The sequence below is a fragment of the Sorex fumeus genome, unplaced genomic scaffold, assembly GCF_029834395.1.
Source record: "Sorex fumeus unplaced genomic scaffold, SorFum_2.1 ptg000061l, whole genome shotgun sequence".
Lineage (NCBI taxonomy): Eukaryota > Metazoa > Chordata > Mammalia > Eulipotyphla > Soricidae > Sorex > Sorex fumeus.
In genome coordinates, this window is record NW_026606118.1 from 10,743,352 (window position 1) to 10,757,754 (window position 14,403).

At 44.0% G+C, this 14,403-nt stretch overlaps 1 protein-coding gene across 1 annotated transcript in view; it reads left to right on the top strand.

Annotated features, from left to right (window-relative positions):
* Positions 1-13,297: 13,297 nt before the first annotated feature.
* Positions 13,298-14,403, top strand: part of RGS17 (regulator of G protein signaling 17) — a 138,747-nt gene continuing 137,641 nt past the window's right edge. Inside the window, exon 1 of the mRNA XM_056125967.1 lies at positions 13,298-13,451. The gene's annotated coding sequence lies outside the window, so the exon portion shown is untranslated. The remainder of the gene's footprint in view (positions 13,452-14,403) is intronic.

Sequence of the window (14,403 nt, forward strand, 5' to 3'; positions counted from 1 at the left end):
TGGGGTCACACCCAGTAGTGCTCAGGGCTTACTCCTGGCTTTGTGCTCAGGGATTATTCTTGGCAAACTCCATAGACCATATGTGGTGCCGGAGATTAAATCCCAGTTGGCTGCGTGCAAGGCAAATTACAAGCTGTAATATCCCTCCCTTCTCCTCCCTTGTAATATCATTCTGCCCTACTTTTTTTTAAGGTTCACAGACAGGGGAGATCCCAGGACTCTGTATAAGCAATGCAATGAATTGTTCAAAGATGGTGAAGATTCATCAAGTACATAGTTCAGCTAATCGTTAATCTTAGTTAATTTATCTGTTTTGATTTGTTCAATTTCATGAGAAATGGACTAGTTCCTGACATTCCATTTGCCCTCAACAGAGCGAACACCTCTAAATGCAGTAGTTATGTATACCTACATCGAGAAGTGAACATGACAAACGATCTGGCACCTGAGCTGCACAGGAGGAAGAGAGTGGCGTGGAATGACTTCAAGATTGTCAAAGAGGTTGTTAAGGGGACAAAGAACCTCCGGCTCTGGGCACATCTTTTTCGACTCCACTGTTCTTCCTGCACTAACATATGCCTCAGAGACCTGGGCCCTACAAAAACAGGATGAGAATGCTATTCGGGTCTCCCAAAGAGGAATTGAAAGAGCTATGCTTCGAATATCATGTTTACTGAAGTGAGAGAAAGAATCCGGAGTTCTGACCTCCATTGACAATCAAGAATCAGGGATGCTGCCACATTTGCCAAGGCATCGAAACTCAGATGGGCTGGACAAGTAATGTGATTTAGAGATGACCACTGGACTAGAGCCATTACCAACTGGAATCCACGGGAAGTCAAAAGGACGCATGGCCGCCCACCTATGAGATGGTCAGACTTCTACGTCAAAACCCTGAATGAATGATTTGAGGCTGTCTGTGTTCCTGGAAAGAGCAGATGCCATTGGGCTACACTAGCATGCGACAGGGATGAATAGAGACTCATTGACAGGAATGCCAATGATGATGAAAGCTATTGACCTCTATGCCTTTCTGGATGCAGTGATCATTGAAATACAGGAACTAGAATTGTCTGGACTCAGGACTGGCCTGAATTCAGGTGCTGGAGTGATGTGGAGGTGATGAGTGAGGAGACTGGGTGTTCAAAACATAAAGAAAGAAACTTAGCAAGGAACAGATGCATTGTGATATTTGAGGGTTAAGAGGAGGGTGTAAACATCTTATATCCTAGGAGCGTTTAATCCCTTATATGTCAAAGGAGGTGCTGAATCATAAGTAATTAGTCAAGGAGAAAGGTCTGGAAAAGGGAGAAGAACGGATGAGATAGAAGTGAAGGAACTTGATGCTTGTGCTTTGCTTTTCAAGGAAAAAAATAGTCAAAACAACTTTTGGTATTATACACACACAGTACTGCTGGACCTGTCTCCTGTCTACCTCTCAAAATGCAAAATATGAAGCCACATAATAGACAGAATGATGATTCCAGTCTGACCTACGAGTTTGGAGTGCATTAGAAACCTCAGCACCCAGTACTCGGCTCAGCAAGCTTGCCATGAGAACACTCCTTCCTCAAACCAACACCTTCTTTCTAATTGAATTTCACTGGTGCCACCACTTGAAAGCCCATATAGCCTTTATTTTAAAAAATAATACATATTGATTGGGCACTTCTTTACATCTGACTTTGTGCAAGACATCAGCTCTGCAAATGAAAGCAAGCACAACCCCTGCCCACAAGAGGTGAAAATTTTCATGAGGAAGAGATGGTTAAATTAATGGACGATGACTAAGTAGTGTTCCAATGTAGATCGCACTTGAGCACTCAGAGAACCTGCACTTTTAACTCAGGGCCCGGCATCCATGAGGAAGGCGCTCATCCCAAGAATTCTCTTCCTGTGTTTCCATCACATCCACTTCGATTGAGAGGAGAGGAAAAAAGAGAAAGAGGAAAATAGATTCCCAAATTTACTGAGCTCTTAGTTTGTGTCAGGAGTCAGGAGAGAGCACTTTATTTGAATATAATCCTCACAACAGCCCTAAAAACAATCAAGTTACTGTTCCCATTTCAAATATGAAGAAGTTGGGGCTGGATCCATAGTACAGCGGGTGGGGTGTTTGTCTTACATGGTCCCCCAAGAATCACCAGGAATAATTTCTGAGTACAGAGCCAGGAGTAACACCTGAGCATCACCAGGTATGACTCCAAAACAAAGCAAAACTAAAATGAAACTTCAAATATGAAGAAGTAGAAGTCCTGGAGGTGAATTAACATGCGAGCATCACTTAAGCTAGTGAGTCGGAGAGTCAAAATTTCAGATCAGTTCCAATTCCAGCCTGTAAAATACTGCACTACACTCTTTGAATAGCAGCAAAATGTTGTCACTTAAAAAAAATAAAAGATTCTCGATTGACGATAATTATCAGCATCCTCTCTGAATGTGGACTGTCCCTTTTCCTTATTAGCCCATGTCCTTCTGGATGCTAGGAGATGCTTTGGGATAGAGACTTGAATGTATGTGTTATTTGCCTTTTAGCTAATAGACTTAAATTAGAAATGGGTAAATTTTCACTGGAATCCACTAATGCAGATAGGAAAGAAGAAGTCTTTAAATGAACAAACTACCTTAAGAACTGCAGGAACTGGAAACATGGGGAAAGCAGTAGAGCTCTAGCGGATGCTGACAGCAGGTAACAGGCAAAGGTCCAGGCCGGGGTGGCAGGTGGTCAGCAGCAGAGAGGTTTGACCGTAGGCAACAGGAAGAGTTCCTGGCAGTCAGGCTGATCTCTGTGCCAGCAAATTTGGCAGCAGGATAGAGATGAAAAATCAGGCAGCCAGTTGGTAGGCATTAAGGATTCTGGAAACAGAACAGGAAGCAGGACCTCATAACATATAAGTATTAAGGTAACAGAGTACCATTCCTTTCCCAAACAGTAAGAATAGGCATTCAGAGGCCAAGTGAGCAAAACGAGACCAGATCTGAAGCCATATTGGCACCAGTGTGAGAGGCTGACAGATAGAGACCCACAAACCATGCACACAGACATCTCTCTCTCTCTCTCTGAAATCACTCCTGCTCCTTGGACCAAGAAGCCTGTAGGAATGAATGGTTGGTTAACTCCTTTTGTAGGAATTTATTGGTCTCAGCTGTGAGGATGGCAGTCTCTGGGAGCAGGAAGTCAAGTGCATTATGAATTAAAAGAAAGTTGCTGTGATCAGGCCAGAATCACTGGCGTCATCTTTAGATTCCTCACGTTCTTTTATCCGACACATCCAAACAACCATCAAATCCTCTAAACTCTACTCGGAAAGTGTATCAAGTCTGTGGCTACTCCTGAAGATTTCTACTGCATCAATTCTGGTCCACATCACCTCCCTGGATTAACTGTTAACAGTCTTCCACCCCCAAGTCTGGTGTCTACTTGTGGCCTTTTCAGACAGTAGCCAGAGAAATCCAGTTCTCATTCTGCTCCATTTCCACTTTTATTGTTGTCTATTATTAGAATTGATGTTAGAAACTCTTTATAAAGTTGGGTTATATATGCATCGTAAATTATCTCAAGGGCTATGGTTAGTCTGTCATGGTACTCCTGTAGTCAAAACTTGTCCAGTGGTTCTCCAAATTCATCTAGAATATAAGTCAACAACCTAAGCTAAAAGACACTGCACGATCAACACAGTCCCACTGGTTTACTGTCCTTCTGTGATGACTGACACACTCTCACCTCAGGGCCTTTGCACAAACTGCTCCCTCTGCTGGAATGTGCTCTCTCCAGATATCCATTAAACTGACCCTCTCTTTACTGCAGATCTTGATTCAGATGTCACCTTCTCAGTGAGGCTACATTAGCTACTCAAGATCTCATTAAAGAACATTTCATCTGACTGACCTGTCCACATACTACATTTTTATGATTTCACCTATTAAGATTTAAAATCATTTCATCCCTTCCATTTTATCTATCTACCTTGATTTTCACCCCCACATGGTCCCCCGAGCTCTGCCAGAAGTCCTCGCTGAGCATGGAGCCAGAAGTTGGTCCTGAGCACGGCCAGATGGGACACAGGCAGCCCGTCTCCCCACAATTATTTATTTATTTGTTTGTTTAATAAAACCTATGGGCCGGAGTGATAGCATAGCAGGTAGGGCCTTTACCTTGCATGCGGCCAACAGAGATTTGATTCGTCAACCCCTCTTGGAGAGCCCGGCAAGCTACTGGGAGTATTACGCCTACATGGCAAAGCCTGGCAAGCTACCTGTGACATATTCAATATGCCAAAAACAGTAACAAGTTTCACAATGGAGACGTTACTGGTGCCTGCTTGAGCAAATCGATGAACAACTGGAGGACAGTGCTACCGTCCTACCTTGATTTTTGTCTGCTTCCATATAGGTAAAAATTTGGGTTTGTTTTATTCTTTTTCTCCAGTACCTAGAACAGTGTCTGCCACACTGAACCATAACAGTTGATCAATATATATTAGTCAGAGGGATTAAGGAAAAAATAATTGAAGTGTATTTGTATAGAGAGAAGATCTTGAAATGACCGTATGACTAAAAGCTTCATCTTACTCTAATTTCAGATTACAAAAATCAAGAGAATTTAAATTCTTTTTTTAAATTTTTTTATTTTTTAATGAATCATCACGAGATATAGTTATAGACTTACAAACTTTCATGCTTACGTTTCAGTCAAACAATGTTCAAGTACCCATCCCTCTAGCAGTGCCCATTCTCCATCACCAATGTCCCCAGTATCCCGCCCACATCACCCCTTACTCCCCCCAACCCCCCACCTCTGTATCAGGCGGATTCCCTTTTTACTCTCTTCTTTAGGGTGTTGTGGTCTGCAATGCAGGTGTTAAGCGGCCACCATGTTTGGTCTATAGTCTACTTTCAGTACACATCTCCCATCCCGAGCGGGTCCTCCAAGCATCCTTTACTTTGTGGTCCTTTCTTTGTCTGAACTGCCAAAATTTAAATTATTAATATCACTCACATTATGTGCATATGCACATAGTGATGAGACTATATAAATGTTTTTATAGTAAAGCAAATCCCACATGTGTAATAATTTTTAATCAAGAAATCTTGTAGTACTTAAACAACATATAGTCTATTCCAAAAGGAAAAATTAGAAATATATTCCCATTATCACAGTTAATTTGCCGAACGAATTCATTGTTTTCCTAATACAAGTTTTGGAAGTAAAAGAGCAGTTTGAGAGTTTTTTCAGATTATTGTCCTGAATATATTTACATTCTTTTGTACAAAATATTTGACTCCTGGCTGACTAGAACAGAAACAGCAAACCCAGGCAGCAACAGCAGAGCAGACATACCCTCTACTTACAAAAATCCTTCTTGCTTACTTTCAGATGTGGCCTAAAATCCTACCTCCCACCCCTCTAGTCACAGCTGATTAGAGCTGAGACAGAATTGAAACTTGTTTGCCTTAGCTGAGCTTTGAAGCTCATCGTCCTGTAGCCTCCATCTATATTTAAAACATCTTTACCTTATATAATTAATACTGATCAAGTTTCCCATACACGTCCTGTAATTTTCCCTGGAAAAAAAAAGGTACATGATTCTGATACTATATTAAAATTTTCTACCCAAGTACCTTCCATACTTCTTAGCACACGCCAGAATTCCACATTCTTTGCAGATCACATGAAGAACACCTGTCGCATCTGACCCAAGAGCTGAGTGTGATAAGGCAAGACCCTCTGAAGCTTGTCACCTTATTCGCATATTCTGATTCATCCTTGCAACCTTCCCAGAGCTCCGCACAATGCCTGGCATATTGCAAGTGCTTAATATTTTCTAAGTGGCTGTCAACCATAACAAGTAACTTCCTATTTAAATGTGTGGCAGTCTAAATCTGTCCTGCCTTGAATGCTATAACAAATTTGCAAAGCCATTCAAAAGGAGCTGCATGCAATACAAAGAAAGTTCTCACAGCATACTTCAATGGACCACTTGGATCATTTGCAATCTCTCTGCTGTTCACTTGAGAGTCCTGATTACAAACAGACCATTTCCCTTGTCATCATTCTCTGCTTTATTTCCTGGAAAGAATAATAATTCAGAAGAAGCAAGACATGTATCAGATGAACTCACTGATCTGTGGTGTGTAGAATAATCGACAAGAGAGAGAAAGGCATCAAAGGGAGATGTCTAGACCACCCTGGGTCTTGCAATACAGAATTGAGGATAGGGAAGAAAAGAAACCGAAGAAGGAAAGCACGAAGAGGGACATGAAGATACAAGAACAGGGAACAGGAACACAGGTGGTAGAAGAGGTGTTTAACTATATATCTGAATCATCGAACCAACAAAACTGAAAGCATGAGCTTCGAGATGCAACAACCAAACTTTAAAATGTGCCTGTGAGGAAAGCAGGCTTGGGGTTTGGGGAGGGCATACAGGCACATTGGTAAAGGGAACTGACACTTTTGATGGGATAGGTGTTGGAAAATCATATACCTGAAATTAAACTATGAATAATTTTGTAAGCCATAGTGCCTGAATAAAAAAATACATTTTTAAAAAAAGAAATCATAACCCTACATTATCCCAGTGTTCTCATCGATTTCTTCTGGTTATTTCAGGTAAGTAAAGTCTCTCTAGGACTACAAATTCTAAAGATGGAGACTGCTTTTTTTAAATTTTGCTTTACTGTATTTCTGTTCCCCAAACTGCTGGTACTGACACTTTCTAAGAGCTGGTAAAGTGAGTAGATGAATAAATAAAAGGTTATGCAACCGTATAGTATTAGCTAAGCAAAATATGAACACTAAAATGTTTTTATATTCTACATGCATTAAGATAATCCCATTGTAAAACTAGATCACAGGAAGTCAATTTGTTGGTGGCCCTCCAACAAAATTTTACAATATGAGTATAAATAAACTTTCAGATTTGCAACGTAAGTGTGTTTCCAATATGCAATCCATAAAAATTAGCTGCCTGTGCCTTTCCAACCTCTATACATAAATAACCAACTCTCTCTCTCTCCATACACATATGCAGAATTCCGTTAAGTTTATTCATCTCAGAACCTGCTTGGTCACAAAATAAAACCTTGCAAAGATGCACAACGCTGTTATAAAAGCAAGGCACAATGCCTGCCCACCCCTGCATCCAGCAAGGATGCAGATCGGACAAAGCACAGCTTGTCCTACAACTCATATATCATCTAGGAGTCTTCCCAAAAACCAAGGTAATATGCCAGGCCACTAAATTCAGGATTTTTTTTTCATCCACAAAGAATCTGGAATAGCTAAAATTGTTATCATGTTTTCTTGGTAAAATATACATATTGCTATTTTTTCCATGGAGGACTAAATTGTGGTTCCACGGGTCTGTTGAACCAAGCAGAATGTGGGACCATGAGGTCCATCTAATGAACTCTTTTACGAAAGAGTTAAGGTGGGCCTGGAGAGCTAATACAGCAGGTAGAAGTCTAGCCTTGCTTGTGGCTGAACCCTATTTAATCCCTGACACCACACAGAGACCAGAAGACCCATCAGGAGTGATTCCTGAGCACAGTCAGGAGTGAGTCTTGAGTATCATTGGGCATCTCCTCCAAACCAAAATAAATAAATAAATAAATAAAATGTTTAAAAATACTCAGGGTGACTAAAAATCAACTCTATTTCAATCTTTCAATTATCTTGAGATATAAATTTACTAATGGTGTTCTGAAATAATAACCTCAAACCCCTTAAGTGCTGGTAAGTTAAACAATGAAGGCAATGTTACTAATGATTTATTTAGAAAAAATTAAATAGACAAGAAAAGGGAACCTCTAGTTATGTCTCATTTTCTGTATTCTGGAGCCAGACAGTCTTTCCCCTCTTTGCACTCATCTCTTCAAATATTAATGAAAGAACACAAGTATTTTCCATCTAAATCAGTTCACCAGGAGAAGTCTGGCTCTAGCGTTTGATTAAAACCAGATGAAGAAACACATTAAACCCTGTTGGGAGTTTACAAAAGCAAAAATAAGACACAGTGTGTTTAAGAAGTCAGACCACACATTTCCTTTCAGGTTCTCCTCTGGCAAACTTTGCCCAGGCAGAACAGTCAGGATTTTGGAGAGTCCAGCAAATGATGTTCTTTAACTTTTTAGATGTATTACAGTTATTTTTAGTGGATATGTGGGAAATTTAGAGTCTAGAATGTCAAAAATGTATGTGATTTTTTTCCCCCTGAAATAACCTTGCAAGGATATCAAATTCAGGGAAGCCCATTTCTACTCTCCTACTGGTTACAAGTGACCAGAATTCTGAGTAAATGTACTGTAAATATTTTTGATGAGTTATTCTTTTCCATTATCTTCTGTCTGCAAATATCTGTCAGCAGATCTTGCGTCTGCCTTCCTATGATGGCTCTATGCTGAAAGCTGCTGCTGTATCCAGATTCTCTTGACTTGAAAATCATATTCATAATGGCAGGGAAATGATCATGATTAAATGTTGCTTTTCATAGTTGCCACACAGCTGTTTAGTGATGATAGTGATGGTATGTCCCATGAGCTCTGAAATTCCACATAAAGAGAAGGCATCCCCATGATCAAAATGAACTAAGATCCATTTCTGAATTATACACAATAATTTTACGTCACATTTACACTTCTTGCAAAAAGAAAAAAAGATCTTGAAGACAATGCCGGGCCTTGAGTAGGCATTCATAAAATTTACCATGTTGACTCACTGCCCATTATTGGCTAGTCATTTGATAGCAATAGTGTTGTAGATAATCTCTGAGATTCGGATGTGCAGAAACTGAGCAATCAAAGTCTGTGAGGAGAAGAATCTTAAAGCTGTGGTCAGTTCCACTCAATGGTTCAACACCCATACCACAAGCAATATGTCTAGTATATGGTACACTGTCGTGAAAATGATTTCTTGGTGATTCATAAAAGATATACAACTTTTGGGTAACATTGGTTTTTCCATGCTGCCCCTGCAGGGAGTTTAGGTTTACTGAGTTACACCCATCATAGTGCTCCCAAGGCACACCCAATTCCACCAGGCATTCCTAATCCTCTGTGTATATCTTTATACTCTCCTTTGTGCTCTTCTTCCTCTCTCTATTAATCACTTACATTCCCAAATCAGAATCTGTATCTTGTAAATTTAAATTCTTCTGAGGGTTTTGGATTTTGTACAAGTAAAATGTTGCTTTTCTCTTTCCTTTATGCCTTTGCATGGTTTAGCAATGTCCTTTTTTGTATAGACACAGGAAGACAGTTAATGCTATGCTTTTGTAACATGGGAGTTAATTGACTCTGAATAATATTTACTCCTGGCCATCCATCGTATTTACTTGACTTAAGCCTCAGTTGCCTTTAGTTCCTAACACCCACATATGGGGGTCCCTCGGAGGGACAAGGATAGACCCTGGTCAAGCCTTAAACTACCCTGGCATGGAAAACGAACAGGTTAAGCTCCATCAGAAATAGAATAAGATGAGAGCATGGTCCTGGAACAAACTCTGTCATGATTCAAAAAAAAAATAACTGAATAAGGACCCTGCTGGGGTTAGGAAAGACCAATCTGGCCTGAGGGTTGTAGTCTGGAATATATAGGGAGATAAGTGACCATTTAAGCTTAATGTATCTCTTACTGTGTTCACACAAAATGACTAGAAATAAATGGATTACTAGCTCAGGAAAGGAGAAAGCAATACACCCTCAGAGGAAATCCTGCCCTTTAGTGGACCTCTGAGTAATTGAGTAAGTGATAAACTCCCAGATGAAATTTTGTCCTTGAGTTAATCTCCTAGAACTTCCCCTGAAGGAAGGACTTTACATCTGTTCATTGTTCTGATAATATCCAACCACACATATGTCTATGGGGCCCTTCACATTTTCTACATAACAATGCTGTGAGGCTTGAATAAAGGGGTCAGTGATTACTAAGCAGCCTGTGGCCACATTCCTTCATTTGTCCATTGCTGTCAGTCAGTCTGGGGAAGTGGTTCTCAGCCACTGAGCCACTGAACGCTACTTACATTTGAACCCACACAAAAAATTAGGATCCACAAAGAAAGTCACCAGGAGATTACATCTGGCTTAAGTAAAAGGAACAGAACCAAACAGCTAAATTGTAGGTAGAAAGACTATCTAAACAGTTAAAATCACACTGAAAGATAGTTTAAGGAAGTGAGGAACTTTTGATGGGTATGTTTGCTTTTTGTTTGTTTTTGGTCTATGGGAGTTTGGTGATACCCAGTGTTGTTTGGGTGCTATTTCTGAATTTATGTTCAGTGGTCACTCCTGTTTGTATTCTAGGGACCAATTGGCACTTGGGTTAAACTCGGTGGACTACATGCAAACCAAGTGCCTTAACTCGTAGACTAACTCTCCAGCCCTTATTGCTTGTTTTCACGTTGGTTCTGAGAACACTATACTGGCTTCTAGGATTAAATGTGTGCCTTTGCATACATGACTGTCTTTGGCAAGGTGGGCAGAGAAAGTTATGTGCTCTATTGGAAAATGAGATTTTTCACAGGTGATGGATCAGATTCAAAAAGAAGAATACAGAAAAAAAATCCAAGATACTCATTCCAGAGGGTGATAGATTCATTGAATCATGCATTCATTCACTAAGTACTGAGGCGATTCTTTGTGCCAAATTTGTTCTGGGCACTAGAGATAAAACAGTGTAAGTGCAAGCAAAACTCTTGAGATAATTTAGGCTGTGGGGTGCATGAAGAAATAAGAATAATTCCAGGTTGATTCAGACTGTAAAAAGTGCTAAATAAAATGGTAGCAGCGAATTGGAGAGAGCATCGTGGGAGCAGACAAGACTGAGTGGTTAGATAGGAATCTAGCTAAGTAGGTAGTTTCTGAGCAGAAATCTGAATGAATGGTATTGAAGTTTCTATTTAATGACTTGGGGAAGAGGATTCCAGACAGAGCTAGCAAGGATTGCCAGCTAGATTTACTTCAGGGGGAAAAAAAAACCCATTTTGGTTACAGCACAGTAAACTGTCTATTCCACCAATGAGAATACACTGGGAAAGATTACACAGAACTTTCTAGATTATGATAAGCACTAAGGGTTTGATTTAAAATGCACTGAACTCATTGGAGAATTTTAAGCAGAAGGAAGTCATGATTTAGTTTTGTTTTTAAAAGATCACACAGCTGCTGTTTGGAGAATGGGTTGTTTGGGGATTGAGCGTAGAGAGAACATGGCAAGCTTTCTGTGGGTTTGGTTATTTTTTTTTATTTGTTGTTTTTTTTTTCTTGTTTGGGGCTATATAAGAAGGAGCTCATGGCTTAGTCCTGACTATGTAGTCAAGAGTCACTCCTGGTGGGCTTAAAGGACAATATCGGGTACCCGGAATCCAAACCACATTAGCTGGGTGCAAGGCAAGCACCCAACCCACTGTATTATATCCTTCAGCTCCGTAAATGGAGAGAGAACTTCTGTGGTAGCAGTTCAGGTGAGAGCTGGACTCTAGAAACCAAAGTCAAAGCTCTGAAAAGGAAGAGAGTGGGTGAATTAGAAATATATTTTGAAGGTAAATATATTTATGTAGTGTAAAAGGAAGACAAAATGAGAACGCCTTCTAAAGTTTTGGCTTGACTAATTGGGTGGAACAATCTGAAGAGGAACAGGTTTAGAGGGGGTGGATCCATGGATTTCTGGGTTGCCTGTTAAATATAATAGTATTTACCTTGTACAGAAAAATAAGATATGTATACAAAAATACAGTTCAATAGCTGCTCACAGTAATTGCTCAATCCTCATCAACTATTATAATCATTCTTCAAGATATAAAGGTAGTTGGGCACATATAAGAACTCCTGTAAGGTGTGTGTGTGTGTGTGTGTGTGTGTGTGTGTGTGTGTGTGTGTAAAGTAGAATTCAATGCATTCAAACCACTTTTAGCGAGTTTACTTGTCTTCAATGCATCATGCACTAATGCTTTTGTAACATCCAACACCAACAAGTGACAAATAAAATAGAGCATAAAATACAACTGAGGAATGTGTTCGGATGTCAAGGTAATATCAAATTACAGTAAGTTGAGAACTCTTAACTTCTGGGCTTATCTTTCATTACAGACCAATAAACAATTTTCCAGACTGACACCATTCCCGGGAAAGCACTTTGAAGATAAAGGTCTTCAATCACGATGTGGCTAGAGAAAAATCAGTCCTACCACAAACCCTGGAGACACATTACCTTAAGTACAGATGGGGACAGGGCGGCCAGACCAGGAGGGTGTTCGGTGGAAGAGACTGTGAACTAATGATGAAAAAACGTTTGACTGTCTGAGAAGCTACGGGAAGTCCTTCCTCTTACCCTCCCCCCTTAGAAGTAAACCATATATATATATACAAGAAACCTTTTTTTTTTCTAACGGTAGGGAAAAAAAAAAGCTTAATCATGCCTGCCAGGAACTAGCTCGTCTTCCCACAGATATGTCACATCTGAAGAAAAAGACACCCGCTTCCCTAATTCACCCTCACAAACACTTCAACTGAATCATCCCTGGGAGATACAATCTAGCTCTCAGGATGCATTAAGTATCCGAAGCTCCTCCGCCTCGCAGGGCTCTGCTGCTGAATGGAGCAATTACCCGACCTGATCGCTTCTGGGCGGCTCCCCAAACGGGGCTGCAGCCTCCGCAGCCCCCCATCCCCGCCCCCGCCCTGGCCCAGCACCCTCACACCCCAGTGGTCCCCATTCCCACCCCCTCCGCAGCTTTTCGCCTGGGCAGACTCTCCGGGGGGAGACCCCGCAGATGCTCCAGCCCGAACACGCTTGGGGGGAAAAGGGTCAGAAGTCTACGGGGTGGGAGGGGGTGGGGAACGTTCAGCAAGTCAGATCGCCTTTCCCGGGCCGAGTCCCGGGGTCCGAGTAGAACTTGCACAACTTCACACGCTCTGGACCGTCCCCCGCAGGGGGTGGGGGGTCCCGGTGTAGTTAGTGCCCGGGGCCAGCTCGGGCTTCCCAGCAGCCGGGCAGCGGCCGGATCGGGAAGTTCCCGTTGCCCGGGCGCCGCGGGGCGAGCCTCGCCCGGTGCCTCCAGGCTCTGGGATCTCGGGGTGGGGGCGCCCCGAAGTCGGAGCCGGGGGAGCGCGCGGGGGGCCGGGCGGCCGGGGCGGGGCGCGCGGCCGATCCACGCGGCCGCCGCGCGCGCCCCGGGGAAGCGGCGGCACCTCCAGCCGGGGCGCGCGCGCGCGCGGGGTGGCGCGGGCCGGCGGAGCGCATGCGCGCAGCGGCGAGCTCGCACCCCGCCCTCCTCCCCTCCCTCCTCCCCTCCTCAGCCCTGCCTCGCTCCCTCTCTCCTCGGCCGCCGGGTGCTGAAGTTGGGCGGATGGCAGCGAACCCGCTGGGCTAGAGGAACCCAGAGCCGCCCCGCCTCGCGCCCCCCCGGACCCCGCGCGCCGCCGCCCGCGCCTCCCGCCCCCACCCCTCCCCGGTAAGATGCTGCCGCGCCCGGCGGGGCCGGGGGGGTGCGGGGGGTGGGGGGTTTGACTTCAAAATGTCTGCTTGGCACCCAGGGATGAAAAAAAAATAGATATTTGATTATTATTTTCATTGAAGGCGTGGGGAGCCGGGGCCGGAGGGCGAGGGCAGGAAGCGCGGGGGTCGGGCGGTGCCGCTGCAGTGCCCGGGCGCGGGGGGTCTCCGAGCGCCCCGCGAAGTTGGATCCCGCTGGATCCCGCGTCTCCGCCTCGGACCGTCCACTCGCCGCCCTCGGGGGTGCCGCGCGACTGTCCTGCCCGCCCCGGGAGCCTCAGATCGGGGGTCCCCCGGAGAGGGGGGGAGAGAAGCTGGGGACCTCCGCCGGGGATCCCGCGGACAGGGCAGGGGGGAGGCGGGCGACACCGCGGGGGCGCGAGGTCCTGCGGTATTTTTTTTTTTTTGGGAGGGGGGTAAGGCGGGGTGTGTAGGTTGTGGTGGTTGGAAGATCAGAGGCGAAACGAACAGGGTCCAGTCGACTGATCACCTCGGGGGGTGGGTCCGAGCCCCCTTTGCCTTGGGCTGGCGGAAAAAAAAAATGCACTGTTTTCAGGTAAGGAAGGTGTTCGGGGAAATCGCAGACAAATACCTGGAGCATCGGGAAAGAGGTGTGTGTGTGTGTGTGTGTGTGTGTGTGTGTGTGTGTGTGTAGGGGTTGGGGGGTCTCTTTTGTTCATTTCCCTTACTCAGAGGAAAGAGGGTGGTTGTATGCCAGGCTCACAGACCCGGACGGCGTGGGGGTGGGAGGCGAGGACCAGGAACGCCCCCCTTCACCGCCCCCCTCACCCCACCCCAGCCCCGAGCGCGGAGCGCATCCCGGGTGGGTGTATCCGAGACTTCCCAGCAGTGGGCGAGGATGATGCTTTCCCGGCTCGCCGGGACGGGATCGCGGTTGACTAGCCGCCCCC